The sequence below is a fragment of the Rhinolophus sinicus genome, chromosome 18 (genome assembly GCF_057876585.1).
Source record: "Rhinolophus sinicus isolate RSI-liver-muscle chromosome 18, RSI-T2T, whole genome shotgun sequence".
Classification (NCBI taxonomy): Eukaryota; Metazoa; Chordata; class Mammalia; order Chiroptera; family Rhinolophidae; genus Rhinolophus; species Rhinolophus sinicus.
In genome coordinates this window covers 42,247,070-42,272,414 of record NC_142518.1, presented here as the reverse complement: position 1 = coordinate 42,272,414, position 25,345 = coordinate 42,247,070, and the positions used below count along the sequence as shown (strand labels likewise).

Sequence of the window (25,345 nt, the reverse complement as noted above, 5' to 3'; positions counted from 1 at the left end):
ACAGTCCACAATAAGCAAAACATAAATCTGTTTTATAAGGTTGTTAAAAATCAGCCACCAGGAAGAGGAATGAAGAAATAAAGTATGAGAAGATATGTCAGAGATGTAAATCAACAATGTCTAATTAGAAATGAGGTCTTTGATCATCTTGTCCAGTACTTTTTCAATCACTCCACACTGCCATGCAATTAAATTGTATACCATACACAGTTTTGGATTGTTCTTTTTGTTTCGTATATGTTCATATTCTCCCAATGAACAGAGAAGACCATTCTCTTTCTTTTGAATCATATTGGTCTAAGCACAAATTAAATATCTGAAAAGAAAGCCATTCTGAATTAGACTGATAGCCTTAGTGGATCCTTCAAAGTCATGGGAGTAAATTGGATTGAGGTTAGTTATTGAGCTAAGGTGCAGTTTATAGGCATAGCATGACAAGTTAGAACAACATACCTGTAGCCTTTATCTATGCATTCACTCACTCATTCATTCATTCAACAGACATTTATTTATTTATTTATTTATTTATTTTAAATTAAAGTTTATTGGGGTGACAACTGTTAGTAAAGTTACATGTATTTCAGGTGTACTATTCTGTAATACATTATCTATATCTCACATTGTGTGTTCACCACCCAGAGTCAGTTCTCCTTCCATCACCATATATTTGATCCCCCTTACCCTCATCTCCCACCTCCCAGCCCCCTTACCCTCTGGTAACCACTAAACTATTGTCTGTGTCTATGAGTTTTTGTTTCTCATTTGTTTGTCTTGTTCTTTTGTTGTTTTTGGTTCATATACCACATATCAGTGAAATCACATGGTTCTCTGCTTTTTCTGTCTGACTTATTTCGCTAAGCATTATACTCTCAAGATCCATCCATGTTGTCACAAATGTTCCTATATCATCTTACCTCCGGATAGTATTCCATTGTGTATATATACCACAACTTCTTTTTGGTTTTTTATTTTTTTTAATTAAAGTTTATTGGGGTGACAACTGTTAATAAAGTTACATATATTTCAGGTGTACTATTCTGTAATACATTATCTATATCTCACATTGTGTGTTCACCACCCAGAGTCAGTTCTATTTCCATCACCATATATTAGACCACGTCCATCTTCTTTTAGAGCTCCCTCCCCTTTACCTTCTGGTAGCCCGTAAACTATTGTCTATGTCTATGAGTTTTTGTTCTTTCATTTGTTTATCTTGTTCTTCTGCTGTTTTCAGTTTTATATACCACATATCAATGAAATCATATGGTTCTCTACTTTTTCTGTCTGACTTATTTCGCTTAGCATAATAATCTCAAGATCCATCCATGTTGTCACAAATGCTACTATTTCATCTTTTCTTGAGATATTAATTGAGTACCTATTCTGCACCAAACACTCAAATGCTTTAGGATACCTATTAATTGATTCAACCAATATTGTGTCAACCATGTGGAGAAACCATTTTAAGTACTTTGATGAATAAAACAAAAACAGTCTTTGCTCTCAGAGACGACAAGTTTAGTGGGGATGGTAGACACTAAAAATGAACACTAATTAATTTGAAAATTTTAATTATTTTATTGTGGTGACAATGGTTAGCAAAGTTACATAGGTTTCAAGTGTACAATTCTATAATACATCATCTATATATCACATTGTGTATTCACCACCCAAAGTCAGTTCTCCTTCCATCACCACATATTTGTCCCCATTTACCCTCATCTACCACCTCCCTCTCCCTTTACCCTCTGGTAACTACTAAACTATTGTCTGTGTCTATCAGTTTCTGTTTCTTTGTTTATCTTGTTCCTTTGTTGCTTTCAGTTTTATATCCCACAAATCAATGAAATCATATGGTTCTTGACTTCTTCTGTGTGATTTATTTCTCTTAGCATACTAATCTCAAGATCCATCCATGTTGTAACAAATAGCAGTATTTCATCTTTTCTTATAGCAGAATAATATTCACTTGTGTATATATACCACATTCTCTTTATCCAATCATCTATCAAAGTACACTTTGGTTGTTTCTATGTCTTGGCCACTATAAATAAAGCTCAACGTAAGGCAATATGGAGGTTCCTCAAAAACTTAAGGATAGAATTAATATATGACCCAGCAATCCCTCACATGAGTATTTACACAAAATTTTGAAAACATTTTTTTTTGTGAAGATATAATTAAAATTTTATATGTGCTAAAAATGAGAAGTACAAAGTGCAATGAGAGAGTGCATGGGGAGATCTGACAAGGTGCAATGAGAGAGTGCATGGGGAGATCTGACAAAGTACAAGGGTTACAGTTTTACTCTAAACATGACCTTTGGGTTTAATGAAAAAGAACAGGAATTGGGGAGACATCATCAAAATGGTGGTGTGAGGTGAACCTCTGTAAATCTCCCCTGGAATTTACAACTAATAGAACAACCATAACTCCACAAAGGACTCCCTGCACAGCAGAGAGGCAAGACGAAAAGGTCCACTGCTAAATTCACCTAAAGATGGGCGATCTCAAGACTGGAGGAGGAGGGAAGGGTGAAGTGCGGAGACGGAGCCACGCAGGTGCAGGACTCAGACCTAGCTGAGTGCTCCGAGCTCGCTGCATCCCGGAACTTCCACAGCTGCGGGAGAGGGAAGAACTCGGACTGCTAGGGCTCTGCTTATGGCCCACAGGGCTGAGGGGGCAGCATATAACACAGCTGAACCCAATGCTCACGGCAGAGACCTTGCAGAAAAGACTGAGAGAAGAAGGCTGAAAACGGTGATTTAAACTCTCACTGCCAAGCAGAAAATGAAAGCCTTAGGCACTGAAACAAGCTGCCGCCTCCCTACCATCCCAGAGCTCACCCAGACCCCACCTGACAAGTGCTAGAAGCCGAACAATAGCAGTGTCAGATCAAAAGAACACAATATTTGCTGTTCTGAGAATTGTGGACCACAGACACAGATTCCCAGCCCAACTAGTTCTGGCGAGGGGAGGGAGCTGTGGAAACAGGACCCACTGTGGTGGTGGTCGCAGCCATTGCTCTGGGCCACCTCTCACAACTCACCCCACCCCTGGCCCCACTTATCAGGGCGGATCCCTACAGGAGTAAACAGAACTGCTGAAACACACGGGCTCTGAATCTGGTGCAGGAAGAGCTTTGGAACTTCAAACCTATACGCATACCCACACGGACACTGCGTCCTGTGACCCAAGCGAACTATTAACAGAGGAGAAGCCCATCTTTCAGGGAATCCCCCCATTGTGCGAGAAGCTGCAATAGTGCGGAGAAAACATAGCACTACCGTGTGAGAGAAAAAGAAAGCCTGCAGTCAAAGAGAAAATAAAACATTCTACCAGCAAGTACTGGAAAACAAAAGAAAGACCTCTTCCTATCAACCTCTTGCAGAAGACACTCCTGTAGATGTCTAGGAAGAGAAATAATAAATGAGTAATTGCCATGAATAACCAAGGCAACAAGACAGCTCAGAAAGTAAGTGAAAAGTCTCCAGAAAAGGAACTTAAAGACATGGAAATATGTGACTTAAATGACAGAGAATTCAAGATTGCAGTTCTGAAAAAACTCAACGAGATGCAAGAAAACACAGAAAAGCAGTTTAATGAACTCAGAAACACAATCGAAGAACAACATGAGCATTTCACGAAAGAGATTGAAATTTAGAAAAAGAACCAAATGGAATTTCTGGAGATTAAGAACTCAATAGAATAAATTAAGAATCAAATAGCCAGCTTAGGTAGCAGAGTTGACCAGACAGAGGAAAGAATCAGTGACACCGAAGATAGAAACCTGGAAATGACACGGATGGAAAAAGAAAGAGACTCGAGACTTAAAAGAAATGAAAGAACTCTACAAGAACTTTCTGACTCCATCAGAAAGAGCAATATAAGAATTATGGGCATAACAGAGGGAGAAGAAAGAGAGAAGGGAACAGAGAATACAGTCAAACAAATTGTCGATGAGAACTTCCCAAACTTGTGGAGAGAACTGGATCCTCGAATCCAAGAAACAAATAGAACACCTAATTACCTCAATCCCAACAAGCCTTCTCCAAGGCACATTGTATTGAAGCTGTCTAAAATCAATGACAAATAAAGAATCCTAAAGGCATCCAGGGAAAAAAGACGGTAACCTACAAAGGAAAGCCCCTTAGATTATCATCAGATTTTTCAGCAGAAACTCTAAGCCAGGAGGGAGTGGAACCAAATATTCAAACTATTAAAAGAGAGAAATTATGAGCCAAGAATAACATATCCAGCAAAGACATCCTTTGGATATAAAGGAGGAATAAAGACCTTTCCAGCATACAGAAGTTGAGGGAGTTTTCCAACACACAACCTGCACTACAAGAAATACTAAAGGAGGCTATTAGACCACCATCAACAAGGACAATCTGTGCAAACCACAGCATGAAAAGGGTGAGAGTAAAGGCCTGAACTGGAATATGGGAATGGAGAGAGGAAGCGTGCTGAAGAAAATGGAATACTCTAAATATCAAACTTTCTTTTACATAAACTTAAGGGTAACCACTCAAAAACAATCCCGAACTGAAATATGTACTGTAATAAAAGAAGAAACAGAGGGAAACATTATAGAATACCACCACACAGAAATAATGGACAACAACAAAAAGGCAAAGAAATAATGGAGAAACAGCCTTCCCAGAAAACTAAAGATAAAATGGCAGGAAATCCTTACATATCAATAATCACCTTAAATGTAAATGGACTGGACTCACCAATAAAAAGGCACAGAGTAGCAGACTGGATCAAAAAACTAAACGCAACCATATGCTGTCTCCAAGAGACACATCTCAGCTAAAAGGACAAGCATAAAGTCAAAGTGAAAGAACAGAAATTGATACTCCAAGCAAATGGTATCGAGAGAAAATCAGGTGTAGCCATACTGATATCAGATGAAAGAGACTTCAGGGTGAAAAAGATAACAAGAGACAAAGATGGACATTTCATAATGGTAAAGGGGACTGTACAACAAGAAGACATAACAGTCATCAATATTTATGCCCCTAATCAGGGCGCACCGAAATATACCAAGCAACTACTAACAGAACTAAAGGGAGAAATTGACCAAAACACAATTATACTAGGGGACTTAAATACATCATTGACAGCTATGGATAGATCATCCAAACAGAAAATAAATAACGAAATAGCAGCCCTAAATGACAGATTAGATGATATGGATATAATTGACATGTATAGAGCATTTCATCCTAAAACAACAGACTATACATTCTTTTCTAGTGCACATGGAACATTCTCAAGGATAGACCATATATTGGGACACAAAATCAGCCTCAACAAATTTAACAAGATTGAAATCATACCAAGCATATTCTCTGATCACATGGCCTTGAAATTGGATATCTACTGAAAAAAGAAAGCAGGAAAAAACACAATTCATGGTGATTAAACAACATACTTTTAAAGAAAAACCAGGTCAAAGAAGAAATTAGAGGAGAGATCAAAAGATACATAGAAACAAATGACAATGAAAATACATCCTACCAAAATTTTTGGGATGCAGCGAAATCAGTTTTAAAAGGGAAATTTATATCGTTACAGGCCTATCTCAAGAAACAAGAAAAATCCCGAATAAATAACCTCATGTTACACGTAAAAGAACTACAAAAAGAAGAACAAATGAAACCCAATGTCAGCAGAAGAAAGGAAATAACAAAAATCAGAGCAGAACTAAATGAAATAGAAAACAAAAAGACAATAGAAAAAAATTAATGTGACGAAAGCTGGTTCTTTGAAAAGATTAACAAACAAAATTGACAAACCGTTGGCTAGACTCACTAGGATAAAAAGAGAGAAGACACTAACAAAATCAGAAATGAAAAAGGGTAAGTTATCACAGACACCACAGCAATACAAAGGATCATCCAAGAATACTATGAAGGACTATACGTCACCAAATTCAATAACCTAGAAGAAATGGACAAGTTCTTAGCAACATATAGCCTGCCTAGGCTGAACCATGCAGACCTGGAAAATCTAAACAGACCGATCACCAGTAAAGAAATTGAATCACTCATCCAAAACCTTTCCAAAGCAAAAGTCCGGGACCAGATGGCTTCACCAGTGAATTCTACCAAACCTTCAAAGAGGATCTAATACCAATCCTGCTCAAACTCTTCCAAAAAATTGAAGAAAAGACAGTACTCTCTAACTCATTTTATGAGGCCAACATTACCCTGATACCAAAACCTGGTAAAGACAGCACAAAAAAAGAAAACTACAGACCAATATCTCTGATGAATACCGATGCAAAAATCCTAAAGAAAATTCTAGCAAATCAAATACAACAATGCCTTAAAAAGATTATTCATCACAGCCAAGTGGGGTTCATCCCCGGGGCACAAGGATGGTTCAACATCCACAAATCCATCAATGTGATACATCACATAAACAAAATAAAGGACAAAAATCATATGATTATATCAATTGATGCAGAAAAAGCATTTGACAAGATACAACATCCATTTATGATTAAAACACTTAATAAAATAGGTATAGAAGGAAAATACCTTAACATAATATAGGCCATATATGACAAGCCCTCTGCTAATCTCATAATTAATGGAGAAAAACTGAAGCCCTTTGCTCTACGTTCAGGAACACGACAAGGCTGTCCCCTATCACCTCTGCTTTTCAACACAGTGTTGGAAGTCCTTGCCAGAGCAATCAGGCAAGAGAAAGAAATAAAAGGCATCCAAATAGGGAATGAAGAAGTTAAATTCTTTGCAGGTGACATGATGCTATATATAGAAAACCCTAAAGACTCCACCAGAAAGCTATTAGAAACAATCAACGAATACAGTAAAGTTGCATGCTGCAAAATCAACGTACAAAACTCCATTGCATTCCTATATACTAACAATGAAATCTCAGAAAAAGAAATACAAAAAACAATTCCTTCTGCAATTGCAGCAAAAAGAATAAAATACCTAGGAATAAACTTAACCAAGGATGTGAAAGACCTATATGCTGAAAACTATAAGACATTTTTGAAAGAAATTGAAGAAGACACAAAGAAATGGAAAGACATTCCGTGTTCATGGATTGGAAGAATCAACATAGTTAAAATGGCCATATTACCGAAAGCAATATACAAATTCAATGCAATCCCCATCAAAATCCCAATGGCGTATTTTAAAGAAATAGAACAAAAAATCATCAGATCTGTTTGGAACCACGAAAGACCCCGAATAGCCAAAGCAATCTTAAGAAAAAAGAACAATAATGGAGATATCACACTTTCTGACTTTGGCTTGTACTACAGGGCTACAATAATCAAAACAGCATGGTATTGGCAGAAAAACAGACACATAGACCAATGGAATAGAATTGAGAACCCAGAAATAAAACCACATAAATATGGACAGATAATTTTTGACAACGAAGCTAAAAACATACAATGGAGCAAAGACAGCCTCTTCAATAAATGGTGCTGGGAGAACTGGATAACCACGTGCAAAAGAATGAAACTGGACTGCTATTTGTCAGCATGTACCAAAGTTAATTCAAAATGGATCAAAGATTTAAGTAGAAGACCTGATACAATAAACTGCATAGAAGAAAACATAGGTACTAAACTTATGGACCTTGGGTTCAAAGAGCATTTTATGAACTTGACTCCAAAGGCAATGGAAGTAAAAGCTAAAATAAACGAATGGGACTATATGAAACTTAAAAGCTTCTGCACAGCAAAAGAAACCATTGACAAAATAAAGAGGCCACCAACTGAATGGGAGAAGATTTTTGCAAACAGTGCCTCCGATAAGGGACTAGTATCCAGAATATACAAGGAACTCATGCAACTCTACAACAAAAAAACAAACAACCCAATTGAAAAATGGGCAGAGGACCTAAAGAGACATTTCTCGAAAGAGGACATACAAATGGCAAATAGACATATGAAAAAATGCTCAACATCACTAATCATCAGAGAAATGCAAATCAAAACCACAATGAGATATCAACTCACCCCAGTCAGAATGGCTACTGTCAACAAGACAAATAGTAACAAGTGTTGGAGAGGCTGTGGAGAAAAAGGAACCCTTATACACTGTTGGTGGGAATGCAGACTGGTGCAGCCGTTATGGAAGGCAGTGTGGAGGTTCCTCAAAAAATTACGAATAGAATTACCATATGACCCAGCAATCCCTCTCCTGGGTATCTGCCCAAAAAATCTGAAAACATTTATACATGAAGACACGTGTGCTCCAATGTCTTTGCAGCTTTGTTTACGGTGGCCAAGATATGGAAACAAACAAAATGTCCTTCGATAGATGAATGGATAAAGAATTTGTGGTATATATACACAATGGAATACTACTCGGCGGTAAGAAAAGATGGTATAGGACCATTTGTGCCGACATGGACTGATCTTGAGAGTATAATGGTAAGCGAAATAAGTCAGACAGAAAAAGCAGAGATCCATATGATTTCACTGATATGTGGTATATAAACCAAAAACAACAAAAGAACAAGACAAACAAATGAGAAACAGAAACTCATAGACACAGACAATAGTTTAGTGGTTGCCAGAGGGTAAGGGGGATGGGAGGTGGGGGGTGGGAGATGAGGGTAAGGGGGATCAAATATATGGTGATGGAAGGAGAACTGACTCTGGGTGATGAACAAACAATGGGATTTATAGATGATGTAATACAGAATTGTGCACCTGAAATCTATGTAATTTTACTAACAATTGTCACCCCAATAAATTTAATAAAATAAAATTTAAAAAAAAAAAAACCTAGGAATAAACTTAACCAAGGATGTGAAAGACCTATATGCTGAAAACTATAAGACTTTTTATTTTATTTTATTTTATTAAATTTATTGGGGTGACAATTGTTAGTAAAATTACATAGATTTCAGGTGTACAATTCTGTATTACATCATCCTAAATCCCATTGTGTGTTCACCACCCAGAGATAAAGAAGTTGTGGTATATATACACAATGGACTACTATTCGGCGGTAAGAAAAGATGGTATAGGACCATTTGTGCCGACATGGACTGATCTTGAGAGTATAATGGTAAGCGAAATAAGTCAGATAGAAAAAGCAGAGATCCATATGATTTCACTGATATGAGGTATATAAACCAAAAACAATAATAGAACAAGACAAACAAATGAGAAACTGAAACTCATAGACACAGACAATAGTTTAGTGGTTTACGAGAGGGTAAGGGGGCTGGGGGGTTGAAGATGAGGGTAAGGGGGATCAAATACATGGTGTTAGAATGAGAACTGACTCTGGGTGGTGAACACACAATGGGATTTATAGACGATGTAATACAGAATTATCCACCTGAAATCTATGTAATTTTACTTACAAGTGTCACCCCAATAAACTTTAATTAAAAATCAATAAATAAAATAAAATAAAAAAATGGGCCAAGGACATGAAAAGACATTTCTCTAAAGAGGGCACACAGATGGCCAACAGACATATGAAAAAATGCTTATCCTCATTAATTAGAGAAATAGAAATAAAAACCACAATGAGAAACCACCTCACTGCTATCAGAATGGCAATCATCATCAAATCAACAAACAACAAGTGTTGGCGAGGATGTGGAGAAAAGAGATTCCTCATGCACTCTTGGTTGGATTGCAGATTCATGCCCCCACTATGGAAAATAGTATGGAAGTACCTTAAAAAATTGAACATAGAACCCCCTTATGACCCAGCAATTCCACTCCTGGGTATCTATCCAAAGAAATATAAAACACTACTCTGAAAAAAATATATGCACCCCTATGTTAATTGCATCGCTATTCACCATAGCCAAGATATGGAAACAACTGAAATGCCCATCAATAGATGATTGGCTAAAGACACTGGTACATTTATACAATGGAGTATTACTCTACCATAAAAAAGAATGAAATCTTACCATTTGCAACAACATGGATGGACCTAGAGAATATTATGCTAAGTGAAATAAGTCAGACTGAGAAAGACAAATACCATATGATCTCACTTATATGTGGAATCTAAAGAACAGTGTAAATGAGCAAACAAAACAGAAATAGACTCAGACATAGAAAAAAAACTGTTGGTTGTTAGACAGGAGTGGTGCTGAGAGGGGGAGAAGGTGAAGGGATTAGAAAGTGCCAATTAGTAGACACAATATAGTCATGAGCATATGAAATACAGTACGGGGAATATAATAAAAAATGTTACAAAGGTTATGTAAGGTACCAGATGGGCACTGGACGCATCAGGGTGATCACTTCATAGACTGTGTAGATGCCTGACCAATGTGGTGCTGTACACCTGAAGCTGAAGTAGAATAATGTTAAATGTCAACTATAATTTTACATATATATATATATATATATATATATATATATAAATGGGAGGTGGAGCATAGCATTGGGAAGATAGTCAATGGAACTGTAACAGCTATATAAGATGTCAGAGGGGTAGTAGATTGGAGGAGGAGGGTTATCACTTTTTGAGGGGTGTAAATGTCTAACTATTACGTTGCTTTGTATACCTGACACTATTACTAAATAATGCTTGGTAATAACAAAAAAATTGAAAGAAAAAATATCATTGAAACAACAAGTGTGCAAAGCCTTAGCTGGAAACCACAAAACTTGGAAAGCTCCTGTGAGTCAAGGGTATCTAAGAAAGAAAAACACAGTAAATCCCTGTCATCCTGTATAATTCTACAGCCCAGGCATTACACTTATGAATGAAACTTTTGCTATTTCTTCAGTCCTGGGCATATCACCATTAGGTGCTCTCATTTAGACTACCACCCCTTGTTATCCAGGGCTGTTAACTCCTTAAGAATGCACTCACCAGGACCTATTCACTGGCCTTTAGGTGACTATAATGATTGATAAGATGATTTTAAGCTACTGGAAGAAGGAAGCCCTGTGGGATTCAAAGTACTAAAAGAAAGCCAGGGAGAGGTCTTCTGGCAACTTTGGCCAAAACAAATTGCTCTGTATAGTAATAGGAACAGATTCATCACAAGAAAGGACCAGTCCAGTGGGGGTGCATTGAACCCTACACACTCCCAAAATAACAGGACTTAACCTCGCAAGCAGATCGTATAGGCTGTCTGCAGTAGGTTGAAAGACCTCCATGAGAACATAAGAAGCTGCTACAAAGTGGACCAAAATAATGCTTGGCACAGGGGACACATTTCGAAGTCTGATCCACACATAATGATCCCTTTACAACTCCTCTCTGATTTACAAATGTGTGCCCCTAGTTTATATTATATGACCCTAGCCTCCTGGCCAGAGATCGTTTATCTAGGGGTAGGCAACTGACTTAAGCCAGGTCCATCAGTGCACATTCCGTTACTTGGTAATTGGAACTGAAACAGCCAGCCAGTACCTTTCTGTGTGACGGAACTGTAACATATGAACTCAGCAGATAAAGGAGCTATCTGTTACCCACTCTGTGCTCTAATATGCTAAGAGAGAAAAAATAAGCAGATATGCAGGGTTAAGCAGATAAGAAACATAGAAAGAAAATCAACTTGGATTCCCAGTAACTTCCCATTTTCAAAACCCAGTTCATTCCCAAGATCCAGTCACATTCCTCTTGTACTTCAACTAGCTCCAGCTAATTTCTGCCTTTTGCAACCAAATAATAGAAATGAATACATAAAATGTCTAAAGGGGCAGCTGCTGCTCAGTTTCTGGTGACTGTCATTATGCAATAGTATAGGCCCAGTGATGCAATACATTTCAAGTTTTTCAAGAAAGCTGCAAACCTATATTTTCATGAAATATTCCACCTTTTATATACTGCTCTACTACAATGCCATCAATGACCAGCAAAAGTGCTCCCCACTCAGGGAGCTATTAGAAATACATACAACTTTCCAAGGAACAAAATACAAACCATCTCACATCAGGTGATATTAGCTAGATAATAACATTCTTAGAGAACTAGCTGTTTCCCTGAGACACTATGGAGGGAGAATACTGACCTTGCTGCTCTCTCTAGCAGCTGCTTTTGCCCCACCTATATTATCACCAAAAGCAAAGAGTTCTCTAACCTCCTACCCTCCCTAACCCTACTCCATTCTCCTCTAGCCCACATTATGTTGATGTTCATTAACTGCCTTTGGTTATGTGGTTTTTCCTGCTTAGAATATCCTTTCCGCTCCACTCTGGCTATCCAAATCCTACCTATACTTCAAGGTGCAGCTAGGCTTCACAGAGAAAATAACACTTGAATTGGTTATCATGATATGCATAGGAGCTTACCAAAAAGAGAAGGATGGGGTAGAAGGAAAGGTGGAGGTGAGGTAATACATATTGTAAGAAGGAGGACATTTCTGGAAGTGCTGATAGCATGAACAAAGACATGGTATTTATGAAAGACCATGGCACGTTCAAGTAGTAGCAGTTAGTTTAATGTAGCTCCTGTGATGAGGAAAAGTCACAGGCAATAATCATGAAAGGTAGGTTGAGGACAGACTGTGAAGTGTCTTACGAAAATGCAGGATTTTAATCCTAAATTGTAAGTGATGTAGAGTCTTTGAAGGATTCTGATCATAGGACTGGCAAGATAAAAACATGTACTTTAGAAATATCCTAATATGTAGACCAGTTTGGAATCTCTATTAGTCTGCTCAGGCTGCCATAACAAAGTACTAAAAACTGGGTGGCCTAAACAACAGAAATTTGTTATCTCACAAATTTGTCTCACAGATCTGGAGGAGGTTCAAAGTCTAAAATCAAGGGATCAGCAGGGTTGGCTCCTTCTGAGGGCTGTAAGGGAACGATCTGTTCTAGGCCTCTCTCCTTGGTTTGCAGACAGCTGTCTTCTCCCTATGTCTCTTCATATCATTTTTCCCTCTATGTGAGTCTGTCTTTGTGTCCACATTTCCCCTTTTTATAAGGATACCAGTCATACTGGATCTTAATCCTGTCCTAACAACTTCATTTAAACTTGATTACCTCCATAAATACTGTGTCTCCACATACAGTCATATTCTGTGGTATTAGGAATTATGACTCCAACACATTATGAGGGACATTATTCAACCCATAACAAAGGTCATGGAAATTGGAGGCAGACAAAACAGTAAAGTAGCTATTTTAATAGGGCAGGTCAGACATGATGAAAAATTAAGCAAAGACTACAAGTAGGGATGGAGAGGATACAAAGATTCAAGAAGCAAAATCTGGAATGGAAGAAGGAAGAGTCATAGATGACTCTAGGCTTTCTTGTTTGGTTGGTTATGTGATTATTGGTCAGGGATAGAAATGAGAGTGGAGGGTTTGATGATAAATTCAGTTTTAGACATATTAAATGTCATGTATCAAGTTAAGATGTTCAGTTAACAGATGAATGAATGGGTGGCTCCAGGCTCAGGAAAAACATTCAGCTTGGAGATGCAGATTTGTCATACAGGCATTTAAATGGAAGTTGAAACTCTTAAGTGGATGAGATAGCGCAAATAAGGATTATAGAGTGGCAAGAGAAGAGAATGAAAAGAGCAGTCAGAGAGGTTGGTGGTAATCCAAGATAGAGTACTGTCATGTAAGACAAGGAAGGGAAGGTTTTAAAGAAGGAAGGAATGTACAACAACCTCAAATGTAGTCGTCAAGTATATTGAAAAGCTAAAGAGAGAGTACCGGACATGATATTTAGGAGATCTTTAAGTAACTTTGCAAAAGCAGTTTCATTAATGATTTAAACGGAACTGCAAAAAAAAAAAAAAAATGGGGTGGTGATTTGAGTGAGTATTGTTAAAGAAAATATTGATTTAGGGCCGGCCCGGTGGCTCAGGCGGTTAGAGCTCCGTGCTCCTAACTCCAAAGGCTGCCGGTTCGATTCCCACATGGGCCAGTGGACTCTCAACCACAAGGTTGCCAGTTCAATTCCTCGAGTCCCGCAAGGGATGGTGGGCAGCGCCCCCTGCAACTAAGATTGAACATGGCACCTTGAGCTGAGCTGCCTCCCAGATGGCTCAGTTGGTTGGAGCGTTTCCTCTCAACCACAAATGTTGCCAGTTCGACTCCCGACTCTCCTGCAAGGGATGGTGGGCTGTGCCCCCTGCAACTAGCAACGGCAACTGGACCTGGAGCTGAGCTGCGCCCTCCACAACTAAGATTGAAAGGACAACAACTTGACTTGGAGAAAAGTCCTGGAAGTACACACTGTTCCCCAATAAAGTCCTGTTCCCCTTCCCCAATAAAATCTTAAAAAAAAATAAAATAAAATAAAAAAGGTTAAAATATTGCAAAAACCCCAATTACTTTAAAAAAAAGAAGAAGAAAGAAAGATTGATTTAGATCAGGGAACTAATGTGTTTGCAAGCTGAACATTAGGCAGTATAGCATATCATTCAAAGTATAGAATTTGTAGACTCGGGTTCAAATCTCAGCTCTTCCACTTACTAGCTGTGCAAACTTGGGCAAGTTGCTTGACTTTTCTGTGCCCCAATTTCAATGTAGAAAATAATAGTATTTACTGCATAGGATTGTTGTGAGCATTATATGAATTTATACTGGTAAAGTATTCAGTACAGGGCTTGGCACAGAGTAGGTCTTCAATAAATTTTAGAGATATTAGGTAGGGGCAGATGGGCAGGTGGGAGAACCAAAGAAGAAAAAGAAATTGAAGAGAGGAGAGAAGGAAGCTGATGGAACAACTTCTTAGAAGGTGTAGGAGAGAATGGATCCTCTTCCACTTACTAGCTATGTGACCTTGGGTAAGTTACTTTACTTTTCTGTGCCTCACGTTTTTTTTGTCTATAAAATGGTGATAATAGTACCTACTTTACAAGGTTATTATGAGGATTAAATGAAACAATACATGAAAACACTTCCCCACTGGGAAGGACTTGGGGAGAAGGATAGTGAATAGCTTAGAAGAAATAATGTGTGCCAGCCAGACTGAAAGTTAAGTTTCCGAGTGAATAATTTTCACAATTTCACGACAGAGTAAAACAGTGCTACAAAATCTCATGATGTTTTCTTAAAAAGGTTAAACATTCTTCTAGTGCTAATAAATTTAGTGTGATTTTTTTATTAAAGTATGTTGAAAAGACTTTTTTAATTTAAGTAGTTTCAAATGTGTTTGAAACCTTTTTAAGATAATTATGCTATAAAACAATGGTTAATATGAAATTAAATTATATTAGTTGACATGAATTCAGCAATTTTCTTCAAAGGAATATTGTACCCAAAGCATAAAAATATAAATCATCTTGATTATGTTAAGGTGAACAATTGAAGATTCAGCCTCCTTACTAGAGTAGAATTTTAAGTAAAATAATTGTTGATTTATTTATTTATTTTCTTTAAAAATGGCTTTCTATGTTACTCAGAATAAAAGCCAAAATCTTTACAAGGTAGTATATGATCAGACCCTCTCTGTCTCTCTAACTGCACTGTCCTACCATTCTCCTTTTCTCCACTCCAGTGATACTGGCCTTCTTACTATTCCTTGAACACACCAAGCCTTTGTACATTCTATTTTCTCTGTACAGAACATCCTTCCCTCATGTATTCTCATGCCTGGCTCTCTCACGTCATTCAGATATATTCTTAAATATCACCATGTCAGAGAAGTTTTCCTTAACTATATCACATACATCTCCTCAATCTCAAGTGCCTTATTTTTTTCCTCCCACCTTATCATGGCCCAACAAACACCTTTATTGTTTAATGGCTTTCCCCTCCATCAACCCATCCTCATTAGAATATAATCTTCAAAGGGGCAGGGGCTTTGTTTTGTTAATTGCTCAGATGTCCCAGTCTTGTGCAGTGATGGCACAGAGTGGATTCTCAGTGTTTGTTGAATGGATTAATTAATGAATATTATAACACAATGTACTTTTGTGTAGATACCTTTGTATATCACAGCTCCCTACCCTTGAAGGCTGAGCAGCAACTAGGAAGGAACTCAGACCAAAGTAAATGCATAGGCAAGCTGTACTAGTCTAGGCAAGAATAGCCTAGCCCACCAGATATAGGCATTTTAGAAGGGGAAATGGGGGTCAAAACTACTAGCAAAATAGGAGGGGAGAGAAGGAGGGAGAGGGAGACAGGGGTGAGGAGAGAAAGAGAGAGAGAGAGAGAGAGAGAGAGAGAGAGAGAGAGAGAGAGAGAGAGAGAAAACAAAATGTCTTTTTTGCAATTATCCCCCATGAACCCTTTTTTGCCTTCACATAAACAGAAATTCTCTCCAATCCCAGGAAGCAGAATGAATGACACCAAACAATTTAAATTGCTCTGGGGAAGCCACTCCAACACCTTGGAGAAGGATTTATATTGCTTGCCTGTGGTACTTGTTAGTGGGTTCACAAACCTTTCATTGTCCTAGGAAGAAAATAACTATATTTCAGCGATGGTATTTTATGACAGCTATGAACTGCCTGTTTCCCGTATCCTGCAACTAGAAACTCTCCCAAAGGAAAATAAACCAACATGAACACAAAGGGACAATCAAATGTTAAAATGGAAGCACAGCAGTCTCTAACATACTCCATGCATACCAAATGCAGAAGGCTGGCTATGGAACCAGCACATAGTTCCTTCCCCACCCTCCATGCAAGCATGTGGATAGCAGAGTTCAGTGGGTGTGACATGTACAAGTGGTTTTTGGTTCTGGGACAAGACTGTACTCCCACTGATGAAAGTAACAAGGAGAGTTCCAGTTGAATTAATGTATCCTTTCTTTTTAGGAGCCCATAGGCCAGTGACTTTAGGGAGAAAGAACCCTAAGTGAGGCTTTCTTCTTTATCTGAATCCAGTGGACTCAATGATATGGCCATTAAGAATAAGATCCTTTTACTTGTCTTATTAAGGAGACCACCTCATGGACGGTGTAGATACCTGACCACTGTGCCGTACACCTGAAGCTGAATAACAATGAATGTCAACTATAATTTTATATATATATAGTCACAGGGTGTGGAATACAGCATAAGGAACAGAGTCAGTGGAACTGTAACAGCTATACACAATGTCCGAGGGGTAGTAAATTGAGGGAGGGGGGTTATCACTTTGTGAGGGGTGTAAATGTCTATTATATTGTTTTGTACACCTGAAACTACCATGTTTCCCCAAAAATAAGATCTACCTGGACAATTAGCTCTAATACATCTTTTGGAGCAAAAATTAACATAAGACCCGGTCTTAGTTTACTATAATATAAGACTGGGTCTTTATAATATAATGTAATATAATATAATATAATATAATATAATATAATATAATATAATATACCAGGTCTTATATTAATTTTTGCTCCAAAAGACGCATTCAAGCTGATTGTCCAGTTAAGTCTTATTTTCGGGGAAACAGGGTACTTTAAAAAAGAGAGAGAGAGAGAACCTGATGGGAAAAAAAAAAAGAATAAGGTCCTTTTGAGGTTTGGAAGACCAATTGAGGAGAGAGGAGATGGAGGAAGTTACTTCAGCTAAATATTGCCTAGGAACCTAGAACTAACACATGCCCTTGATGCAAATTGGCACTAGGGATGCAATGAAACCCAACACATTAAAGAAAGGAGGGGTTCTGTGACTTGCATTTAATATCAGAGACAGCTAAATTGGTAAACTGCAGAGCACTGGGATCATTCCATTGACCAAACAGAAACTTTCAGAGTGAAATACTAGCCCTAAAACCTCTAACAACACATTTTTATCTCTTTAACCTGTGTGATATCATTAGGCTCCATCCAGTCCTCCCTCCCCACCACCAAGCAGAAAAGTGAGAGACAAACATGGAAGAGATGTCGCTGGTTCATCTGAAGCCTTCTAACAAGTCTCCATCACATCAGTTCTTTTATTTAACATCAGAACAGAGATAGTGAAGCCCTCCTCCCCAACACAATATTCCTGACTGGACATGGACATGACAATGGCAGATGAGCCAAGCTATGCTTGGCTTCCCTATTGAAGCATCCTGCCCCTCTCTTTTTGCATGCCATTTTGACTTGAGTTCCTATCTCTTCCTGCTGGATCTCCCAGTCACTTGGGCTTGGGCATGTGGATGACTGGTACTAAAGGAAAGACAATAAACATGAACCACCGGAACTTTCACATGACAGACGCTAGGTAAATGTTGGAAATCAACTCCCACATTCATCTCTATATCCTAGGAACAAACCCTGGCCACCAATCTGTTAAGAATGGAGTCAGTGACACCACTCTATGAGGTCTGGACATATTATAGACACCACTTAGTGGGATCAGCCACAGGCAATGAATCTGGCATTCAATAAATATTTGTAGAATGAATTAACTTTTTCAAATCACCTGCACTGCCATGGCATGTCTCAGGAAACAGAAATTTTATCTGTCAGCTAAAACTGCCAATTGACTGCAGTTAACTAATGTGTAACTTGGCAACATTGCTCAGGGTGCACAACCTGACAATCAACTAGATATTGGAACCAAGTTTGGAGGCTAGTATGGAGAAAAAGCTGTCCTCTCCATACAAATACCCACAACACTCGTAGTTGCATAGTAAGGCGAGTCACTGCCATCCTTCTCGAAATTGAATTTCCAGTACAGATTTCCCTCAGTTGAACTAGTGCACTGTCCCTTTAAGAAGTCAGGCAAGATGGAGCCCTCCCAACTCACAGCTAGAGGCTTTAAGCAACCTGATAAGGATGCTGGAGTGTGACAAAAAGAAAGAACGCCTGGAGGGGTAAGTCGAGGTTCTAATGACTTGAGGGGAAACCCAGGCTCTAACCATACAAACATCAAACTGAGCTCGCCTATCCCGTGGGTAGCAGCTCCCCTAGGTTCTGAAGCGCCACCCCTCCTCCCCTTCCCTCCTTTTCTTACCCCACCCTGCTCCACCCTCTGGATCCTCCATGAACGAGTCTCCTTCTATAAGGCGGCTCTTTGCTGTCCAGTGATACCCCAGTGAGGGGGGGCAAAAGGAAGGGGAGGGGTGGGTAATCAAAATGAAAGGGACTTACTTTCGGATTCTGCGCCTCCGAAGGCATCCTCTTCATCCAGCCCGGGGCCAGGGCCAACGGACGGGGCGGGGCTGGGGTTGAGCTGATGGACTCGGGGTCCTCACTCCTTCGTACTACAAACCTAGTTCAGTGGAAGAGTTAGAGGGAATGGGCACCGACTAGGGCCGGTGTCTACTCGATTTTAATTATCTCAAAAGGAGACAGAAGGGTTTGAGAGAGTTGACCGTGGGTAGGAATGGAGGTGAGCTCTAAAGCCCTTCTTTTCCTCCCTTTCTAGCTAGCTTCCCCCGCCCGGCATTAGCGATATCAGGGGCAATGGTTTTCTTTTTTCTTCCTTTTGGTTTCTCCCAGCTGCCGGTCCCAGACCCCACCCAGCGGCTCCACCCCATCCACTGCTACACATTCTGTCAATCACCAGCCCCTTTAAAGCTGCATCGCACAACTTGGGTTTTCGTCTGTCTTTGGCGGGCAGACAGAATCACGGGGCTCCTGGCCTTTCCAAAAATGCTTCCGACCTTTCTGCTGAGTTTGGGAAGCTGAGGTTAGTTGCTAGTGGCGGCTTCCCCTCCCCCTCTGCTCCGAAGCTTTCATAGTTGGCTCCACCCAGACTCCTTCCGGGCGGGCCAGGCCCGGCCATACCCAACCCCATCTCTTTACTTTGTTTCTAGTAAAAGTGGTTCCCTAGGTTGCCAAATCGCCAAGAAAGTTTCTGCAGCGCCCTCTCTGGCGCCGCCCACTTCCGTATAGTTGATGGACTGAAGTGGCTACAGCAGATCCCTTGTCTCTGGGGCCTTTCCGTTTGGCCTAGCCCGGTATGCTCAGTCTTCTTTGTCTCTCATCTGTGTAAGTCTCGAGATTTCAGACTAGAATTGGGGGAGAAAGGGCAGGGATTCCCAGAAATGTGCTTCATGCCTATAACTCACCCAAAACAACCGTCCCACACCACCACCACTGGACTCCATAACTAGGCAGTTTAAAGTCAGAGAAGGGCCCTGAGGTCCCATCCACAATTATTAGTGGAACTCCAGAATGCATCATCAGAAATCATATTTAATGCAATTCACCATTCTAGTTAATGGCATCACCTGGTTGCGCAGCACCAAGCGTTGAGTCATCCTTAACTCCCTCTTTTTCTCTCACACTTCACATCCAACTCTTCAAGAAATCTTGTTGGCTCTGTCTTAAAAATATGTCCAGAATCTGACAACTTGCCGCCATTTCTGTTACTATCACTCTGGTCCCAGCCGCCATTGTTATATCCAGTTCCTTCCTACCTTTGACTTGATTTATAAAAACCTTGCTCATTCTCCATATGGCACACTGATCTCCTTTTTATTCAAATATGCTAAAATCTGTCTGACCTCCGGGACTTTGCAATACATTTTATTTTTATCTGATTCTACCCATAGTGGTCTCCAATATCCTTCAGATCTCAGGGAGGTTTTCCCTGACCACCCAGATTAAAGTAACACATGGCCCAGGCACTCTCTGTGACTATATCCCATTTTGTTTTTATGATACCACTGATGACAATCTAAAAGAATCTTATATGAGTATTTGCTTGTGTGGTAAAGTGTCTCTCCCACTAGAGTATAATCTCAGTAAAAGCAGGGATTTCATCTGTTTGTTCTCTGCACTATCCTCAGCATACTGAACAGTGGCTGCCATATAGTAGGGACTAAATAGTTGATGAAAGAATGATTGAAGGAGATATCTTCTGTGATCTAGCTGGGTGTTATCTGTTTTTAAACAAAAATCAAATTTAAAAAAAGGCAGCAAAAAGAGATGCACCTGTTATGAACCACTTGACCAATCTATTCTCCCTTAGAACATCCATCTGGATACCTTGCCTCTGGGCTGAGTTAGAAATGGTAGTTGGAACAGTGACCTAGTGGCAGAGTACTTTTATGTTGGCTCTTAAGGTTTGCAGTTGCTTTCTGGTGGTTGACTTAAATGTCTTTGGTTTTGTCAAATCAGCTCTAGGAAGCATAGTTCTTGAGGGCCTGGTCATCTGAATGAATAGAATCTTTGTCTCAAGATGTGTTTCTTACTTTGTAGTCAGAATACCTCTCTATGTTCTCTCATGTTCCCAAGGATGTATTAACTCATTTGATTCTCACAACCTCCCTATGAAGCAGGTATAATTATCTTCATTTTACAGGTGAGAAAACAAAAGCCCAGGGAGCTAGAGTGACTTGCCAAAAATTACACCTTAGGAAATGGTGAAGCTGGGATTTGAACTGGTAATATGGCTCCAGATACACATATTTTCCCACTACACTGTATTTCCTCAACTAACCTTATAGTCAGTCATGATATTGGGAAGAGCAGACACCCCAGCTGCTGGATCTTAATTGGTTAAAGATGAAGGGGAGCAGCTGTAATTATGGACATTTGTTACCAAAAGCAAGGAGGATGATTTGAGCAATTCGGTAAGCTATGACCTGATACAAGTCATAAGAGGCAATCACTCCCCTTTCCAATGGAAGGACCTAGGGCTGATTAGCTTCAAGAAGAGAAAACTGAGAATGATAAAAATTCTGTCTTTTAGGCCTGTCTTAAGCTGTCATTGACATGTCCTTGATTGCTTATCCATCGTGTGTCCTAACTCAGCTATCCGCCTGCTCATAGAAGCTACTCAGCTTGGCCCAATTCTCTAAACTTGTGGCCATGGATGACAGATACCTCTTGCTATGTCGCTGCATATACCTGAGCATGATACCATGGGTGGGTTTGAAAGATACCATGGTTATATTCTCAGCACAGTGCTAAGCACTGTGGAGTATAGGCAAAAAAAGGGCCCACAGAACTGAAGGTCAGAACTTTCCTATAACCCAATTCTACCACTTATTTGCTGTGTGGCTGCATGTAAGATTGCATGCAAGGGCCTCATATTTCTCATTATACAATGAGATTGAATTAATGGTTACCATAGGCTCCTTCTATCTCAGAAATTCCCTGTCAGTTCCTTTTGGTCAACTTACTGATGTCAGGAAGTTCTTATGACAGTAAAAGGCTTAGAATATCAATCTTCTGGAAAAAGTGAACACATTCCTATTGATGTCAGATTTTAGTAGATATAACATAGAATGTAGTGGATGTTCAATTAGCAAGGATTTACCTTCTTTGTAAGTGGTTTGAAATCATAGGTTGTTCTGTAATGGATATGTCTGATGTCAGTGATATGTGAACCTTTGGGCATAATAACATTCCAGGGGAAGACCCCTGACTCAACTGGGACAATCAGTTTCTCTCTCCTGGGCACATGACCTTTTGAATTGAAACAGAATCTGGGGTTACTGGTGGGGAAGTCACATTAAAGCTGGAGAGAAGATCAATAAATTCATATTGCTTTTATACCTAGAGCTGACTTTATTCCTGCCCTTTGAGTCAATTCTTCCCTTACCTCTGAGATACCTCACTATCTTTTCAATGTTCCCTATTAACCTAATGTGTTTTTTATTTTACTATTATTACTTATTTTAGCCAGAGTCTACTTCCTATTTACTGCTATATAATCACCATGTACCTGTCAAAAAGTTGTTATTTAATACGTGTTATAACAAATATTTACTAAATCCAACTTTTTGCTAGGCACATAGTGAGTGTATAGCAATAAATAGAAAGATGAACAAGCTCTCCATCAATTCATTGGTCCAGACCTAACACAAATCCTCATTTTTCTATACTTCCATTACTTCCACATTGTCTTAGAACATAGTTAAACAGATGTTATCTTACAAGACTGTACACGCTCCTTTGGAGTATGGTCTGTGTCTTTTTCAGCTTCGAATCTTTTGCAGTGACTACCACAGAACTTTGCACATAATATACACTCCAGGCATGTTGAAATGAATTCAGGTCTGCAATACACACTCAGTCAGTCATGTAGCAAACCAAAAAAACCTTCCAGATATGAAAAGAGCTGTGGTGTAGTGGAAAAAAGACTGGGTTTTGAATAAGACTTCCAGTTCCAAGTTTGCCATTCCCTAGCTGTTTTACTTGAGGCAAGTTACCTAACCCCTCTGAGCGTTAGCTTCTTCACACAAAAACACAGGAGATAATAATATTTCTCTCAAGCTCTTCTGTGCATGCCCTAAGATGGCTAAGGAAGTAGAGGTTGACCATCTCCATGTTGGTAAATCAAATGGCCATTTTTCAGTCCTTAATTCACCTTACTTTTCAGCAACATTTGGCATAGTTGACCACTGCTGCTTTCTTTCTTTCTTGTTTTAATTAAAGTTTATTGGGGTGACATTTTGTTAGTAAAGTTACATAGATTTCAGGTGTACAATTATGTAATGCATCATCTATACAACACATTGTGTGTTCACCACCCAGAGTCAGTTCTCTTTCCATCACCATATATTTGATTCTTTCCCCTCATCTACTGCCCCCTTCCCCCTTACCCTCTGATAACCACTAAACTGTTGTCTGTGTCTATGAGTTTTTGTTTCTTCATTTGTTTGTCTTGTTCCTTTGTTGCTTTCATTTTTATATTATTATTTCACTGATATGTGGGACTGCTGTTTTCTTGAAGCAGTTCTTGTTTTCCACTTGGCTTCTATGCAAAAATAATTCTATGGTTTTACTCTTACTTCACTGACTACTCCATGTTAGTCTCTTTCTACTCCTCTAAGTCTAAATGTTAGAGTGCCTCAAGGCTTCTGCTTAACCCTTTGTTCTTTTCTATCTATATTCTCTCCCTAAGTGATATTATTCAGTTCTATGGCTCTGTATATAAGCTGATGAATACCTAAATCTGTGTCTCAAAACCAAACCTCTCTGAATTCTAGATCCATATATGGATTCTCTCTGAGCCTTAGTTTTCTCATTTGTAAAATGGGGACAATAATAGTACCCACCTCAATCTACCTCTTCTTCTCAATCTATTTTTTGTGAGTAGCCATATTAACCTTTTTAAATGGCCAACCAGACCATGTCATTTCCCTGCCTAATGACTTCCATTGCACTTAGGGTAAAAGCCCAGATCCTTACCACGATCCAAAAGCACTATGTAATCTGGCCCTTGGCTGCTGCTCCTAATTCATCTTCAATTATTCTTCCCCTAGGCCTCAGTACTCCAGAGTCACTGGAGTTCCTTTCTACATAGTCCCTCAAGACTCATTCTTTTTCACATCTCAGGGCCTTAACACATGCTATTCTTCCACCTGAAGTACTCTTCTAATTATCATTTACCCGGCTTGCTTCTATTAATTATTCAAGTGAAAATTAACTGTAGTCTCATGCAATTTAGTAGAACTAAGCAATTTATTATCTATTCATACATATATATATATATATATATATATATATATATATATATATATATATATATATATATGAGATAAAACTATTTTTAAGGCAAGGGAAGGATAGATACAATATTCAGAGTACTTCTGAGAGGGGAAAAGAGAATGGAAGAGAAGAGATACCCATAGGTAGATATGAGTTATTGGTAATGCACTAGGTTTTGCTTTGAGAGGTGGGTTCACAGATATTTCTTAGAACATTAAATAAATGACATAAAAGAGTCAATAATGATATTTTGTCAAGAGCCAAGGATTATCATTAATCCAATTCTACATAACTGAAGCCCATTAACAATGTTTTAAAAAACTGTAAAGAACAGAGGAGAATAAGTGAAATAAGACAGAGAAGGACAAGTACTATATGATTTCACTTACATGTGGAATCTAGAAAAACAAAATTAGCAAACAAACAAAACAGAAATTAACTCATAGATACAGAGAAAATATTGGTGGTTGCCAGATGGGAGGGGTGTTGGGGGATGGGTGAAAAAGGGGAAGGGACTAAGAAGAACATATTGCCAGTTATAAAAACACTCACAGGGATATAAAGTACAGCATAGGAAATATAGTCAATAACATTGTAATTACTATGTATAGTATCAGATGAGTACTAGACTTATCAGGGTGCTCACTTCATAAGGTATATATAAATGTCTAATTACTATGCTATACACCTGAAAGTAATATAATATTGTATGTCAACTATAATTGAAAAAAAATTTTTTAATTGAATGGGAAAGCTATTTTAAAACATGACACTTGTGGAAACCCCACAAAGTAAAAGATTAAAAGGCAAAGGACATATTGGGTGAAAGTATTTGGAACACATGCAGCAAAAGGTTAATGGCCTTAATATATAAAGTGCTCTTATAAATTTTAAGAAAAATAGCCATCAACATGGAGAAAGTGAGTCATCTTAAAGCAAATTATATTTTTCCAGCTTTACTGAGGTATAACTGAGAAAACTACATATGTTTAAAGTGTACCCGTGATGATATGTATACATTGTGAAATGATTACCACAATCAAGTTCATTAGCACATACATCACCTCATATAAATACCTTTT

General features: G+C 38.8%; 1 protein-coding gene across 5 annotated transcripts in view; it reads right to left on the bottom strand.

Annotated features, from left to right (window-relative positions):
* Positions 1–19,758, bottom strand: part of KLF8 (KLF transcription factor 8) — a 205,099-nt gene extending 185,341 nt beyond the window's left edge. For 4 of the 5 annotated variants that reach the window (XM_074323664.2, XM_074323663.2, XM_074323665.2 and 1 more), the window contains exon 1: positions 18,966–19,474. The gene's annotated coding sequence lies outside the window, so the exon portion shown is untranslated. The other variant, XM_074323662.2, reaches the window with a different exon arrangement.
* Between the last annotated feature and the right edge of the window lie 5,587 nt (positions 19,759–25,345).